This window comes from Peromyscus maniculatus, chromosome 2, assembly GCF_049852395.1.
Source record: "Peromyscus maniculatus bairdii isolate BWxNUB_F1_BW_parent chromosome 2, HU_Pman_BW_mat_3.1, whole genome shotgun sequence".
NCBI classification, from domain to species: Eukaryota; Metazoa; Chordata; class Mammalia; order Rodentia; family Cricetidae; genus Peromyscus; species Peromyscus maniculatus.
In genome coordinates this window covers 127135653-127149523 of record NC_134853.1, presented here as the reverse complement: position 1 = coordinate 127149523, position 13871 = coordinate 127135653, and positions in this window count along the sequence as shown.

Below are 13871 nucleotides of genomic sequence, written 5' to 3'. Positions count from 1 at the left end.
ATTCACAGCTGTTCTCCCCTCCCTGCCAATTGCCCCAAGGCCCTGGATGCTGGGGATTCCTTCCCGCAACCCTAGACCTTGCCGCACCTGATGCCAACGGGTTCATGCCCTTGGGGTCCTTCAGATCCAAATCCCCAGTCTGGGGACAGGGCTGGGTGTTCACAGGGCTGTGTGCCGCCATGTGACATGCACACTGTCCTTCCATGCCTGGCTGATGGATGTGAAGTCCAGTCAGTGTGGTGGCACCTGAAGTATTTCCCCAGCTGCTCTCACATCTGTCCCCCCCCCCCCCCCCCGCCCTTGGTGAGGTTGGAGTTACTGTCACCGTTCTGTTGACGAGGGAATAGGCTGGGAGTGGGCAAGTGGGTGCCATGGAAACACTGTAGAGTTAATAGCAGAGCTGGGATAGATGTCTGGGACTGAAACCTGGGTCTGTTCTTCCCCGCTCCACAAGGCCCCTTCTCCACGATTCACCTCGCACGATGGCCACTGTCACTGGTCCCCTTCCCCCTGGCCGCTCCTGAGTGATGGCTGGGCTCTGACACCATTTCGTCCAGATCCACATGAAGAGGCCAGGGAGAGATGGCACACAGCAGTGTTGACAGGAGCGCTGGAGAAGGTGCTTGCAGAGGGTCTGGAAGGATGTGTGTGAAGTCATCGGAGGGAAGAACCCTGGGAACGGGCTTACAGGAGGAGGGGACAGACATCTGGGGCATTTGCAGGTCCCTGCACAGTCTGAGGAAGCTGACCTACCTCTCACAGGCTGCCACACATCCGGTGCTCTGCTTTGGGCGTCCTGGACCACGGGGAGAAGAAGCACGGCATAAGGAATTCTGCTCAGAGCATGTGGAGTGGATTGAGCTGTAGGAGGAGCAGCTGGGGGGCTGCAGGGTGGCTCGCCCACCCCCTTCCGGACACACAGGCATCCATCCTGTCTTTCTTAGGAGCTCTGGTCACCACCTCAGGCCGAACACCAGACTCAGGCCGAACACCAGACTTTTTTTACAGCTGCGACCCAGCGTCTATGATACTTGAGGGGACAGAGGAAACTTTTGTCCTGTTTGTCTCAATTTTAATTTTAGGGCATGAAAGAGATGTGGGCATGCTTGGAGGTGGGTGGGGAAAAGGGAGAGCAGGCCTCAGTCACGTCTTCTCCAAATGGCCTGCAAGGGGTTTCAGGACAGGGTGAAAAGAAATCGTCCAGGGGACGTGGGGAGCCTGAAGAAGATCCTGTGTGTGCAAACATGTGTATGTGTGTGAATGCGTGTGTAAAGGCATTACTCTCTGCGTAGGGCTGTGGTCAAAACCCTCTTCTGTCCTCAGCCTTCCAGACTCTCTATACTCTCAGGAAAGACAATGCCTTGTCTTGGCCTCAAGAGACACTGAAGACCCGCTTCCACCCCGGCCACCCCGGCTGAGCCATGCACCGCACCCAGCATGCGGCAGCCATGACAACTGGACCACAGATCCTGCTTCCATCCTCAGTGCTTAGGTCACCCCCATGGAGCCTGGAGACAGAGCTGGGTCCAGCTCATCCCTGCAGAGCAGGTACCCGTGGCCTTGGCTCTGCCTCCCGTCTTCAGGCTGAGATTTCTCACGCATTGTAGTGGGTGCCCTCTGCTGGTCCGCTGTGGACACTGCGCCTGGGCCTCCAGAGCCTCCTGGGAGGGGAGGCGCAAGCTTGGCCTTGTCCCTCCTCTCTTCCTCACTGTTTCATCGTGCCCTAAACATCCTGGCTCATCACCAGCAAGCCCTTGTCCTCAACAGCTCTCCCCTACATCCCTCTCTCCTTGCTCTAGAATGCCTGGTCTCCTAGAGAACCTGTTCGTAGCCTTCTCTTTCCCGGCCGAGACGTAGAAGCTGCTCCTGAGGACCACATCCTCCAGATCACTGTCCTCCGCCCCCACAAACCCACGATAGGTCACCATAACCACCCCCCCCCCATGCTATCCCTGCTGTGTGAAGAACTCAACTGGCTCACTGCTACTTCTATGTCCGAGGCCTTGGGGCCACTCACCTACCTCCCTTCCCCTCCATTGTACTCTTGACCTCGTCCTTTGGTACCTGGGTCTCTTCCAGCCTTTCGGTTTTAAAACTCTCAACCTGCTCTAGCCTACCCCCATACACCCTCCTCAGCAGCTCTCCTGGCTATCATTCATCACAGACATCCTCTGAGTACACTGCCTCTCACCTCCTTCCACACCTCACCTCCACCCAGTTAACCATGGCAGCTCACTCTTGGAGCCTCCTCTGAGACTGCCCCTCAGCTCCCTGACCTGGGACTTGCGTTCATCCTCTTGCCTCTGTCTCCCAAGTGTTTGACTTGCAGACGTACGCTACCAGACACTGCTATTTATTTTAATTAAAAAAAAACCTGCAGCTGGATAGTATAGCTTATGCCTAGAAGCTGAGAGGTTGAGGCCAGAGGATTGCTGTGAGTTCAAGGCCAGCCTAGGTGACAGAAAGAGACGTTGCCTCAAACAGCAACAGCAATGATGCCCGAGTCACACTTGCAGGAGACAGTCTGTCTAAGCATGTGAACTCCAGCACAGTCCCTAGAGAATTCGGAGGCTCAGTCCACGATTCTTATCGCTACACAGATGAGGTCATGGGATCTCAGAGAGGGGCCGTGTGACCCCAGACAATGTTGTCTTGTCCTGGTGCTGGCCCTGCTCCTTTATGAGGCTTCCTAGACCCCTCCCCATCCTTCCTAGCAGCTGACGCCCTGCTGTCCTGTCAGTGAGAAAACATGTACAATACGTATAGAATTCTCCTCCGTCCCCGTCTTGACACGGGACCGTGTGTATCCTTCTGCGTCTTCTGTTGGTGTGGAAGAGGTCTCTACGCCTCCCACAGTGGCTCTGAGAGAACCCTTTCTCCCTGTGGAAGACTCCCCTCTCACCTGAACTGCATGCTCTTCCCTCAATACCGAGTTATTCCAGCATCCCAGAGTGCTCCACCTCTAGTGCCAGAAGAGAAAAAAGACAAAAAACAAAAAAACAAAACAAAACCAAAACCAAACCAAACCAAAACAAAAACCTTTCTTGATCTCATACACCCCCTCCACTTACTGCCTATTTTGGGGTGCATTTTAAAATTACTTTTAAATTTAGTTGCTACATAACAGGTGTGTGTGTGTGTGTGTGTGTGTATGTGTGTGTGTGTGTGTATGAAGTACAGTGTGATGTTTAGACACATTTTTGTAATATGTAGTGATCAGATTTGAGTAATTAGTATATTCATGGCTTCAAGCATGTGCCACCTCTGTATTGTGAGAAGCATCTTTCTGGCTCCTTTGAAATCTGTATGATATTTAGCTGCAGTCACTCCAGTGTAAAAGAACCCGACAATCTCTCTGTGCCTGCTTCGCTCCTGCAGGAGAATCTCCCTCGGTTGGGCCCATCTGGTGACGTTCCTGTGCTGAATCTGGTTGCTGGATGCCATCTTCTGGTCTACTTCTGCTATAATGGCTCTTGGCCCATGAGTTGCACTTGTCCCTGGACCCCCCCACCTCCCCCCCACCCCCCACCCCGACCCCTCACCGCCGCACACCTGGTAGACTCCCTCAGAGAACTCTGGTCCCTGCTTTGAGTGCCACTAATACTCTCAGCCCAGCATCTTTCTGTGTGATTCGTGGCATCTAGAGAGTGAATTGGCTCAAGGGGTCGAAAGGGCAAACAGGGAGCCCCAGTTTCCCCGGTAAGAGCCTCTCTCCGGTTCCGGACCAACACCGTCCTTCTGGCCAAGTAGCCCCAAGCACTCTCCCCCTTCTGTCGCCCTCTCCCTTTCTCTCTCTCTAACTCTCTCACTTTTCCTTGCTTGTTCTCTCCCCCCCCCAACCCCCCACATAGAAACCGTCAGCTTTCAAAGAACATCCAGGGTGCAACCATGTCCATAGCCATTCTCCTCCCCGGTCACCACCATTGCATGGGCTCATGGGCTCCGGGCTGCTTTCTCGGTTTCCACCCTGGCCTGCTACCCTCTGTCTCCTTAGTAGCAGCGACACTTTAACAATGGGTGAGATAAATTTCTCTCCACTCACAACTGCCTTCATGTCTCCACCTGAGACCCCAGAGGGTGCAGAAGCTCCTAGCACACTACACCCCACATCTTGGGCCCACCTCCGCATCTAGAAGCACAGCTCACCCCGTTGTGCCCAGGACCCACTCTCTCCACCCACTTCCTCCAGACGTTTTCCTCGCTGCCCTTTCAAGTCCTCTCACGCCCCTCGAACACTCCAGCCTCGTCATCCTCGTGACCCTAAGCACCTGACTCTCCTGTCCACTCTCCTGTAGTGGGGGCTGCACACAGTGGGGTGTGTGTGTGTGTGTGTGTGTGTGTGTGTGTGTGTGTGTGTGTGTGTGGCAGGTGCTGATTGGAAGTCCGTGTTCATTGCTCTAACCCAGCACCTGGAACAGTGCTCAGATGCAACGTGTGCTCGGAGATAATTAAGTCAAGCCGTCAAAAGGGCATGTCAGGCTTGGGTGCTGAGACCGTGGCGCAGCAGAGACGAGGGCTCCTGCTCCACCAGATCCAGTTTCCGGGGACGACAGGCACACTACCTGGCTGGTTTGCAGGCCACCTTTATTTGTCCTGTCTGATGCAGCCCCTGTTGAACCTGGAAGAAAACTGCAGCTCTTCTCACCCATCTCTGCTCCTCAATCCCCACCAGCTCGAGAAAGTGCCCTGGCCTCTGACAGTTGGCCTGTGCTAGACTATCCTGGCCATGCTCTCTCTGGACCTTAGGAAGCAGCTGGAAAAGGACTCTGGTTCACAGGATGGCACGGTGGCCCTCAGTTTCTTCATCTGTTAAGGAAAGGCAATAGTCTCAGCCCAGCGTGCTCCACGGGGTCTGGAAAAATGACGCAGGGACAAAGGAAACACCCTGGACAAAGGCAAGGCGAGATGTGTCACTACCGCAGACGTGACAGACCTATAGGACACGGGCAGCAAGGCCCCCTCTAACCCGGTTTGGGGTCTATACCTTGGGCTTTGTTCTATACATGCAGAGGCAAATGCCGCACATTCTTACCTGCTATGGCTGGTTTATCACGTGGTTATCTGAATGTCACCCCAGGGTCTGTTGTGATTGAGGGCTGGGTCCCTAGGGTGCTATTGGGAGGGATGGAATCTTGGAAGGTGAGTTCTTGTGGGAAGTCCTTAGGTCATTGGAAGATCACATTGGACGAGCTTGTGGGGTTCTAGCCTGTCACCTCTCTGCTTTCCTTGGAGACATGAGCCTTTCGGTCTGTCACACACCTCTTGTCACTGCCATGGGCTGCCTTCCCTAGAACTCAGCCCACACGTGTGTCCTACCCTGGCAGTCCTTAAATGGGTCAGATGCTTAGGCACTGTGGTTGCCCTTTGACCTCTAGGATTTCTTTCTTTTTCTCTTCTTTCCTTTTTTTTTTCCTTTGGTTTTGCGAGACAGGGTTTCTCTGTGTAGTTTTGGTGCCTGTCCTGGATCTCGCTCTGTAGACCAGGCTGGCCTCGAACTCACAGAGATCCACCTGGCTCTGCCTCCCAAGTGCTGGGATTAAAGGCGTGTGCCACCACCGCCCCGGCAACCACTAGGATTTCTTAGGAAGTAGTGCACTCCTATTCACCACCCTTGCCCATCTTAGGCCATGGATAGTGGGGACACCCCTGGATCCTTGCTGGGACTCCTGTGCCCTTCATTTGTTCTCAGATTTTCACTGTGATCATTTTTGTGCCATTTGCCCCCTTGTCTAATTCTTTCTTGGGATAAATTCCTAAGAAATAAAGTCACCAGGTCAGAACTATGGACAATGTCACAGTCCGTCACTGATTAGAGCTACTAGTGCAATAAAATGAAGAGCCTGAACTAGACACAGGACAGAAAGGAACCCTTACTAAGATATCGTTTCTAGTCAGCTGAGCCATCTCTAAGGAACACTAACAACATTTAGTGTATAAAAGCCTCAAAGCTAGTCTTGAATTTTGAACCCTCTTGCCTCAACCTCTCCAATGCCACAGATGTGTGCCAAGTGTCCCACATTGCCTTCTTGAACTATGACCTGAAAGTGAGCATGCCCAGAAATATGCCTGTCCCCAAGGTGCTTTTCTGTAGAAATATATAGACTCCGCTGATAAAAATCTGCATGCTTCTGTTGAGGAAGGAATTGCTTTAGAAATAATACCCGTATTCTCCTTACCTGATGCAGGTAACGAGTCTTCACTTTAAATTATTGTATTATTTTGTGTGTGTTTTGTGCATGTGTGTGAATTCGTGTTTGTGAATGTGTGTGCAGGCGACATGGATTGGAGAAGGAAACGGGACGGGGAATGATGTGTTCACCTTCTCTCTGTCTTGGTGCCCAGCAAGGTGCGCAGCAATGGTTGCATCTTCAGTCTGGTTTTGAGGTGAGAAGGACATTGTGGAGGAGTTCTCTCCTCTGTGGACAGGGAAGTAAAGCCTCAGTGTGAGAGAAATGAAGCACCATTCCCGTTAGCTCCGAGGTTGGAGGTTGCGTGTGATGGAGTGGAGCCCAGCCTCCTCTGCCAGGGAGTCTGTGTGGGAATGATAGCAATAGAGAGCCTCCAGGCACCTTTTCTTCTTCCAATGCCTCCACTTGGTTTTGTTTGCTTGGTTTTTGAGACAGGGTTTCTCTGTGTAGCCCTGGCTGTCCTGGAACTCACTCTGTAGACCAGGCTAGTCTTGAACTCACAGAAATCTGCCTACCTCTGCTTTCTGAGTGCTGGAATTGAAGGTGTGTGTGCTACCACCACCTGGCCACAATTCCACTTCAAAGAACTCATGAAACAGGTATGTCGCATATGTAAAGAAGCATGGTTTATCCTCACAGGCTTGAATGTGATGGCCAAGGAGAAAGGACATTCGCCAGGCCCTCACAGGAGGATGGTAAAGAACTGTGGAACACATGTGGGATGATCTACAATGAGAAACAGTGGAATAGAGATATTGCCCGGGAGTCTTCCTCCCAGAATGCTAGAAATGTCCATAAATGGATGGAGCCAGCTGAGATTCCAGAGAGTCATTTGGCAGATGGATGTATTTCATTCTGCAAAATTTGGAAAAATTAAAATATGTACACCACACCATTGATAACCTATTCAGGATTTCAATGTGCAACTCCTATGAGTTCTAAAAAGGCTGATTCTGTAATTATATGCCTATTAGAAGTCATGGCCATCATGGGAATACCTATACAAATTAAGACTGACAATGTTCCAGCATATGTCTCCTATAAAATGAAACAGTGTTTTGCTTATTACAATATAAAGCATATTACAGGTATACTACACAACCCAACAGGGCAAGCAGTTATAGGATAGGCTAAATAAACAGAAAGGGGTAATAATGACCCCTAGAAATAGATTACATAATGCTTTATTGGCCTTGAATTTTCTTAATGCTGATGAGAAAGGAACAACAGCTACAGAGAGAGACTGGATAACAGAAAAGACTCCTGAGTGAAATCAACCTGTCTACTTCAAAGAGATGTTGACCTCAGAATAGAAACCAGGATTTATACTACATTGGGGAAGGAGTTTTGCTTTTGTTTTCACAGGAGAAGAAAAGCTATGGATACCAACAAAATTAATAGAAATTCGATTCCATCAGGAGACATCTCTTGATGAGGAGAAATGATAGCTCATCCACCGATATGACAATTCTTTCTACAAGTTGTAAGGAAAACTCATCAAACAAGGCTCTGGAAAGGGTTCTGTTTTTTGTCTTTACAGGATAATAGAAAATACCCATCTTTAGGAAATCAAAAAGCTTTGGACACCTAGATGTCTAAAGCAGAAAGGAAGGACCTATTGGTACCAATATACTCTACAGAGTAATATCTCACTGCCTAACATCAATATGTCTTTACCTCAAGAAAAGTTGTGGTCCTGATTCAATTATAAATCAAGCTGGCTTTGAAGTTGGAATGTGGCTCTCTCCTTCTCTAAACCCAAGCATGTTGCTAAAAGAAAAAATTTGGAGATTCTGTCTCATATGAGAGAGCCAACTGATGTGGGACAGAAGAAAGCCAATAATCTGGGGACTGTTGTTGTCAAGATTCTGTTTCTCTCCATGTTTATTCTTGATTCCTTAGACTCCTTCTTCACATGTCATGTCATCTTAAAATTTAAACTTTCTGTTTTAATATTAATAATGTTCAAGTTTTCCATAATGAAAAATAAATCTTTCTAATAGCAATCTCTGAAGTCTCCAGGAAGAACATGGGGTCCCACAATAATGACTCTACCCAGTTCATAATGATGTCATTAAGCTGATAAACATCACTCAATGATCAGCTTTGGACTGCAAACTCTTCAGGACAGTTCCAAGATGAGATCCATCATATTACACTTCTAGCCAGAACTTCAGACAACCCTCACCTGTTGCTCTGAGACTGACTACAAATGTTACAACTAGTCATGAGACTTCACCATTGTTTTAACTTTCTTACAGGATTCCACAGAGATACTGTCACCCCCTAGACAGCAGGAAGCAGTTTCAAGAAAATGAGGCCCCTGCTCCCAAAGGGTTTTATTTTCTCAGGGTTATGGATAATTGTCATCTGTTAGGGGCTGGTTATAAGTTGTAATAGGGTTGGGGGTTGTAGTAGGACAGGCGAGGAAATTGGCTCAAACCAATTGCCAAGGCATGCACATAATATACTTCCTTATGAGCCAACCTGGAGTCTTCCTGAGGTCCTAGCAACAGGTGCTGTCAGAGTTCCTGATCATGCCCAGCCAATGGGGGATAGCCACACAATGTCACCACACTGGGACACAGCCTGGGTGCTAGGAGGAGGGTAAATAAGACCTTCCCCATTATTGAATAAACAAGTCTGCTTTCAACTGACTTTTGGTGTCTGTGTCGTTGATGCTGTGCCTTCTCACCCCCTCCCCAAGGGAGCTGTTAGGATCTAGCAACATCAGGTGGAACAATAAAGTTTATACTCAGGATTCCCTTTTGGAAAAGAAAAAAAGGGGAATAGGTAGGTTAGGATATTAAGGTAGATTATTGTATCTACTTGTAAACTAAGTTAGCAAACTATCAGCCTTAGATAATTTGCACTGGTATGGATTCTTGTATATTGATACAAATGTAAACTATTTTTCTATTCTTATTTAAGATAATTTGTATATTGATGCAAATTCACAACTGTAATTGTCATATTGTACATATGTTCCTACTTTTGTTTGAAATATTTTGTGTGTTGACACAAATGTATAATTATATTTATTATATTGTATGTATGTTCTACATCTGTTGATGATATTTTGTATATTATACATATTAAGAATATTGTTGTCATATTGCACTATACATTTCTATACTGTCAGAATTTTGAGGTCATTGTCCTTATACTGTACATTTGTTTACAATTTATTTACTGTTAATGTGTAGCCTTAGTCCTTAGGTTATTTAGGTAGATAAGACTTACAGATTAATAGTCACGCATGCTTGTCATAGTTACTGATATGTTAGTTAGGTTTTCCAGATTTATAGAAATGTATGTAAGATGGATAGATAATCTTCAAACAATTCATAGACCTAGAGAATATGGCATTTTAATGCTTTGATAACTTAGAATTCTATTGACTGATGTGAGACACAATTGCTCCTGGCAGCACCAATCTGATCCCGAGAGAATGTTGGGCTTCTAAGACATTTCTGTTTGGAAGTTTGTCTTCTTCTTGGCACAAAATGGCCTGCTGGGTAAAGAACTTCCTTTGCCTCAACTGCAGACAGGATGAACGCTGTCCTTTCCGGATGAGCAGGACACAAGGAAAAGCAACTGCTGAACCTTGCCAAGACAGGATAAGATGGTCTTTCAAAATTCCTGCTTCTGAAAATGGTCTGTCAGATATTCTAAGCCTATAGCCCAAAATGGATGCCCCAATAATGCTGAGAAACATTATTGTCCAGGCTGCCAGCTATCTGTCAATTCTTGCAATTTTTTGGAAGTTGCTTGCTTGCACTTTCTGTTTACTCAGGTAATATTATTTTCCTTCTCAGGTCTTTGATGGGGTTAAAGACTAGATAGTTACAGTTATAATCCTCTCATATCTTAGCTAAGAACATTTTAGGTACTAAAGTTTCTTCAAGATAGGACAGCGATTGGAGTAATCTCTATAACTTGCCATTTACCTATGGTCTGGACATTTAATATGTATTTCTTGTTGTTCTTGTTGGTTGTATTTCCATTTTTGTTTATGTTATTACCTTTCCCTTTTCCTGAAAAATACTTGATAGTTGTTCCTATTGTATATAGTTTTTTGTTAGGTTTAGAACTTTCTTATTTAGATAAAAGAGGGAGATGTAGTGGGTACCTGTTCCTCCTATGACCTTGAGGTACAGCCCCTAGGGCGAGGCCTCTGAGATAGCTTAAGACCTGAGGGGCACATATGAAATCCTCTCTTCTGTCCCTCGTGGGCTTGGACAGTGGGGACTGATTCAGACAGCAGAAGCATCACGGGACCAGCCATCAGCCTTCCAGGACTCTGTGACGGATCTGCCTTATCCTGTTTAGTGAGTTGTTCTCCTCAATATAATTTCTTAATAAATAATTCCTTTATCAATAATCTGTGGATTATCTGCAATACCAAAGTATATCAGGAGCACATGGACACATGGGCAGCAAAAGACACCAAACAAAGCAAGCCTGTGAATTTACTGAGCACACCAACCATACTCTCCTCATCTGAGACTATAAAAGTAGCACCCCAAGACTGAGATGTGTCAGACACACCAACCTATCTCCTCTTGTCCAGGACAAAAGGACCTGCGCCTCTGTCCCCAGGCTTCAGCTTTGCTCTGCCCTGCAGTCTGGTCCCCTATGGAGACTTTCCAGTTCTCTTCATCTACCTCCTGGGCAGCCTCTAACCCTTTCCTCGCCGACTGAGTCAGCAGAGGCCCATCCGATGCATCACTGTGATGGGAGATGCTGACAGAAGGGGAGGCTGTGCATCAGTGAGGACCACGAGTGCATGAAGAACTGGGTAGGATTTGGCTCAACTTTGTTGTGAATATAAACTATGCGAAGTGTAACACGTGACCTCAGAGTTGGTAACTTTTAACTTTTTTATATCTATTGGTGCAGTGGTGAGGAGATGCCTTAATTTTTTTTTTTTTTTTTTTTTTTTTTTTTTTTTTTTTTTTTTTTTTAAAGATTGGAGTAAAGGAATCTGTGATGGCCGGTGACCACTAGGGAGTGAAATCAGGATCACTTGGTGAATTACAACCAAGAAAATTGACATAGCATGTGAATTTGTTGCCTGTTAGTAAGTTCTGACATTGTAGGAATATATGGATGTGTCTGTCTGTATTTCTGACAAGCTGCCTTTATGACGCCTGCAGCAGGAGGTGCAAGGATGGAGTTGGTATGTGACTTTAAAGACTTTGGCTCAAGGTGGAGCCCAGGTATTTGGGACAACAATCTAGCAATCCTTGTTGGTGCCCTGGAGTGTTTAAGGTCCCGGCTTGGGTTCCAGCCTGCAGAGGTTGGAGGACCTGCAGCGGAAGAGAAGCAGTCCAACGCTCTGTGATTTGAGATGCCTCAGGGTTCGGGTGGAGGGAACTGTGGTGCTCTGCATCTAATGCTTAATATAGTCTCCTTTGACAGGCTCTGGATCACGTAAGAGTCAGGGCTCTGGGGATGTTTGTGGGAGGTTGTCTAGACTGAGTAGTTGAAGAGAGATGGCCCCTGGGCTGAATAAGAAACAGCAGCAGCTCTCATCTCTCTCCGCTTCCTGACTGTGGAAGCATCGTGATCATGTGATCATGTGATTCTGCAGCTACACTTCTGCACAACGATGACCTGTGCTGGCAAACTGTTAGCCAAAACAAACCCCTTCCTTAAATTGCTTCTCACAAGTATTTTTCACGGCAAACGGGAAAAGGTAACTAATACATAGGATAGGATAGGACACTAGAGCCTCCAGCATCAAAAACAAAACAAAACAAAACAAAACAAAACAAAACAAAACAAAAAAACATTAAGGCATCTCCTCACCACTTCACCAACAGAAATGAAAAGCTAAATGTTGAACCTTCCATTTGAAAGCGTTCCTGTAAAAACACGGCATCTCTGAGAAGACAGCCGAAGTGGGCATCTTCGTTTTCTACAGCTGCCAGCCAGCACAAATGGTGGTTTCAAGCAACAGAAACTTGTTACTTTGAGGTTCTGGAGGCCAGAAGTCTCCGTCAAGGGGGAGTGGAGTTGTACTATGGGGAGAACCCCGCCTAGTCCCTCCCGGTTTGGGGGGCCTCCTCGTGTGTCTTTGCCCAGCCTCTGGCGTTTGCCTAGGCCCCTCCTTTTGTTTATCAAAGCAGCCCCCTAAGCAGGGTCAAGGCTGGGCGCATCTTTTGAGTGGACATTCTCGAACCTACGGCTATGGTTTCAGGAGTGAGAGGAAGAACTTCCCAGTGTACGTTTGGGGGGTGGGGCTAGGGGATAGATCTGAAAAGGGGGAAGCGTTGCTTGGGGCAACTTATGGTAGGGGGATAGTTAATGAGGGATGAAAACCCAGCCAAGTGGCAGGCACCCTGCTAGGTACTAGGTATCCTTCCCACCTCCCCTACCCCCACCCTGGGAGAATGCAGTGAAGGGTGTGGGATGAGACGTGACTGCTCCTCTGATTCCATCTGTCAAAGAGCCCAGGGTACCTACACACCTTCCCCTTTCCTCCCCCCACCCCGTCCCCCTCCCCCGACACAGGCTGTTCGGGAGCACACACACACACACACACACACACACACACACCATACTGAATCGACCGTCTTAGCCCGACATTGAGAGGTTCTGTGTACAGTTTCAGGGTAAGAAGCCTCAGAGGGAGCATGAGAAAGACTAGCTGGGGGACTTGCTGCAGGTAGCCTTGGGGGGAACGCTGGCCGAAGTCTGGTTCATCAGAGCAAGGCGGAGTCTCCAGCCTCTCTGAGTAAATGTGAACGAACTCATTTTCCTGCAATGCTGGGCTATTTGGTGGGGGATAAAGAAACAGAACACAGGGATGACATCAACCTGGCCTCACGGCCTTCCCTTAGCCGACTCCAGAGGATTCTGTGGTGTGAGGTCAAGACAAAGGTGGAATGGACGGCTGCCTCAGACTGCAGGACCTGGATTCACGGCTGAGCAGCTGCAGACTGCGATCCCGAAGCAGCTTGGAGTCCTGCTTCCGAGGAGAGGCTGGCACTGTGCCTTCCCTCTGTACCACCTGCTCTGACACCAGAGCCACAGGGCTCCCCTTCACTCTCCTGCCCGGCGCATGGTTAGCGTGCACGTGCACGGAAAGCTTGCTCCATTGAGTTCTTGGCTACAACGTATAAAAAAACGAAAAACACGACAAAAACAAACAAACAAAACAAAATCCCCAAACAGACACAGACTGAACCTTTGGATCCCCCCCGCCTTGTGCTTACAGTGGAGTTTGGCATCTTTGAGGATTTAAATGTGGAGTCTTTGTCCCTGGAGGTGAGTGTAGCTGGAACCCAAAGAAAGCAGTTTCTCCAGGTGGACTATGGGAGCAGAGGGGTGCCGGCCAGGGAGGGGATCCAGGCTGTAGGGAGAAGTCTGTGGGCGGTGAGGAGTCTGTATCCGACATGGACTAAGGTCGTGGGTCACAGGAAGGAGGAGGGTCCAGGGGAAGTTAGTTAATATTGTTGGAGGGAGAAGTAAGGGGGTGGCTGGCAGACCCCGGAAACACTGAAGAGGTGGGCTCAGCATGGCTCTGACTTGGCACCAGGGCTGAAGATGAGAGGCGGGGGGGGGGGGGGGGGGGGGGGAATGTGGCAGGCCCGGCTTGCAGCCCAATTAGGATTTGGGGTTTCATTCTCCTCTGGACGTCATTTGACGCTGTCTGGGGAGGGCGAGGCCGAAACC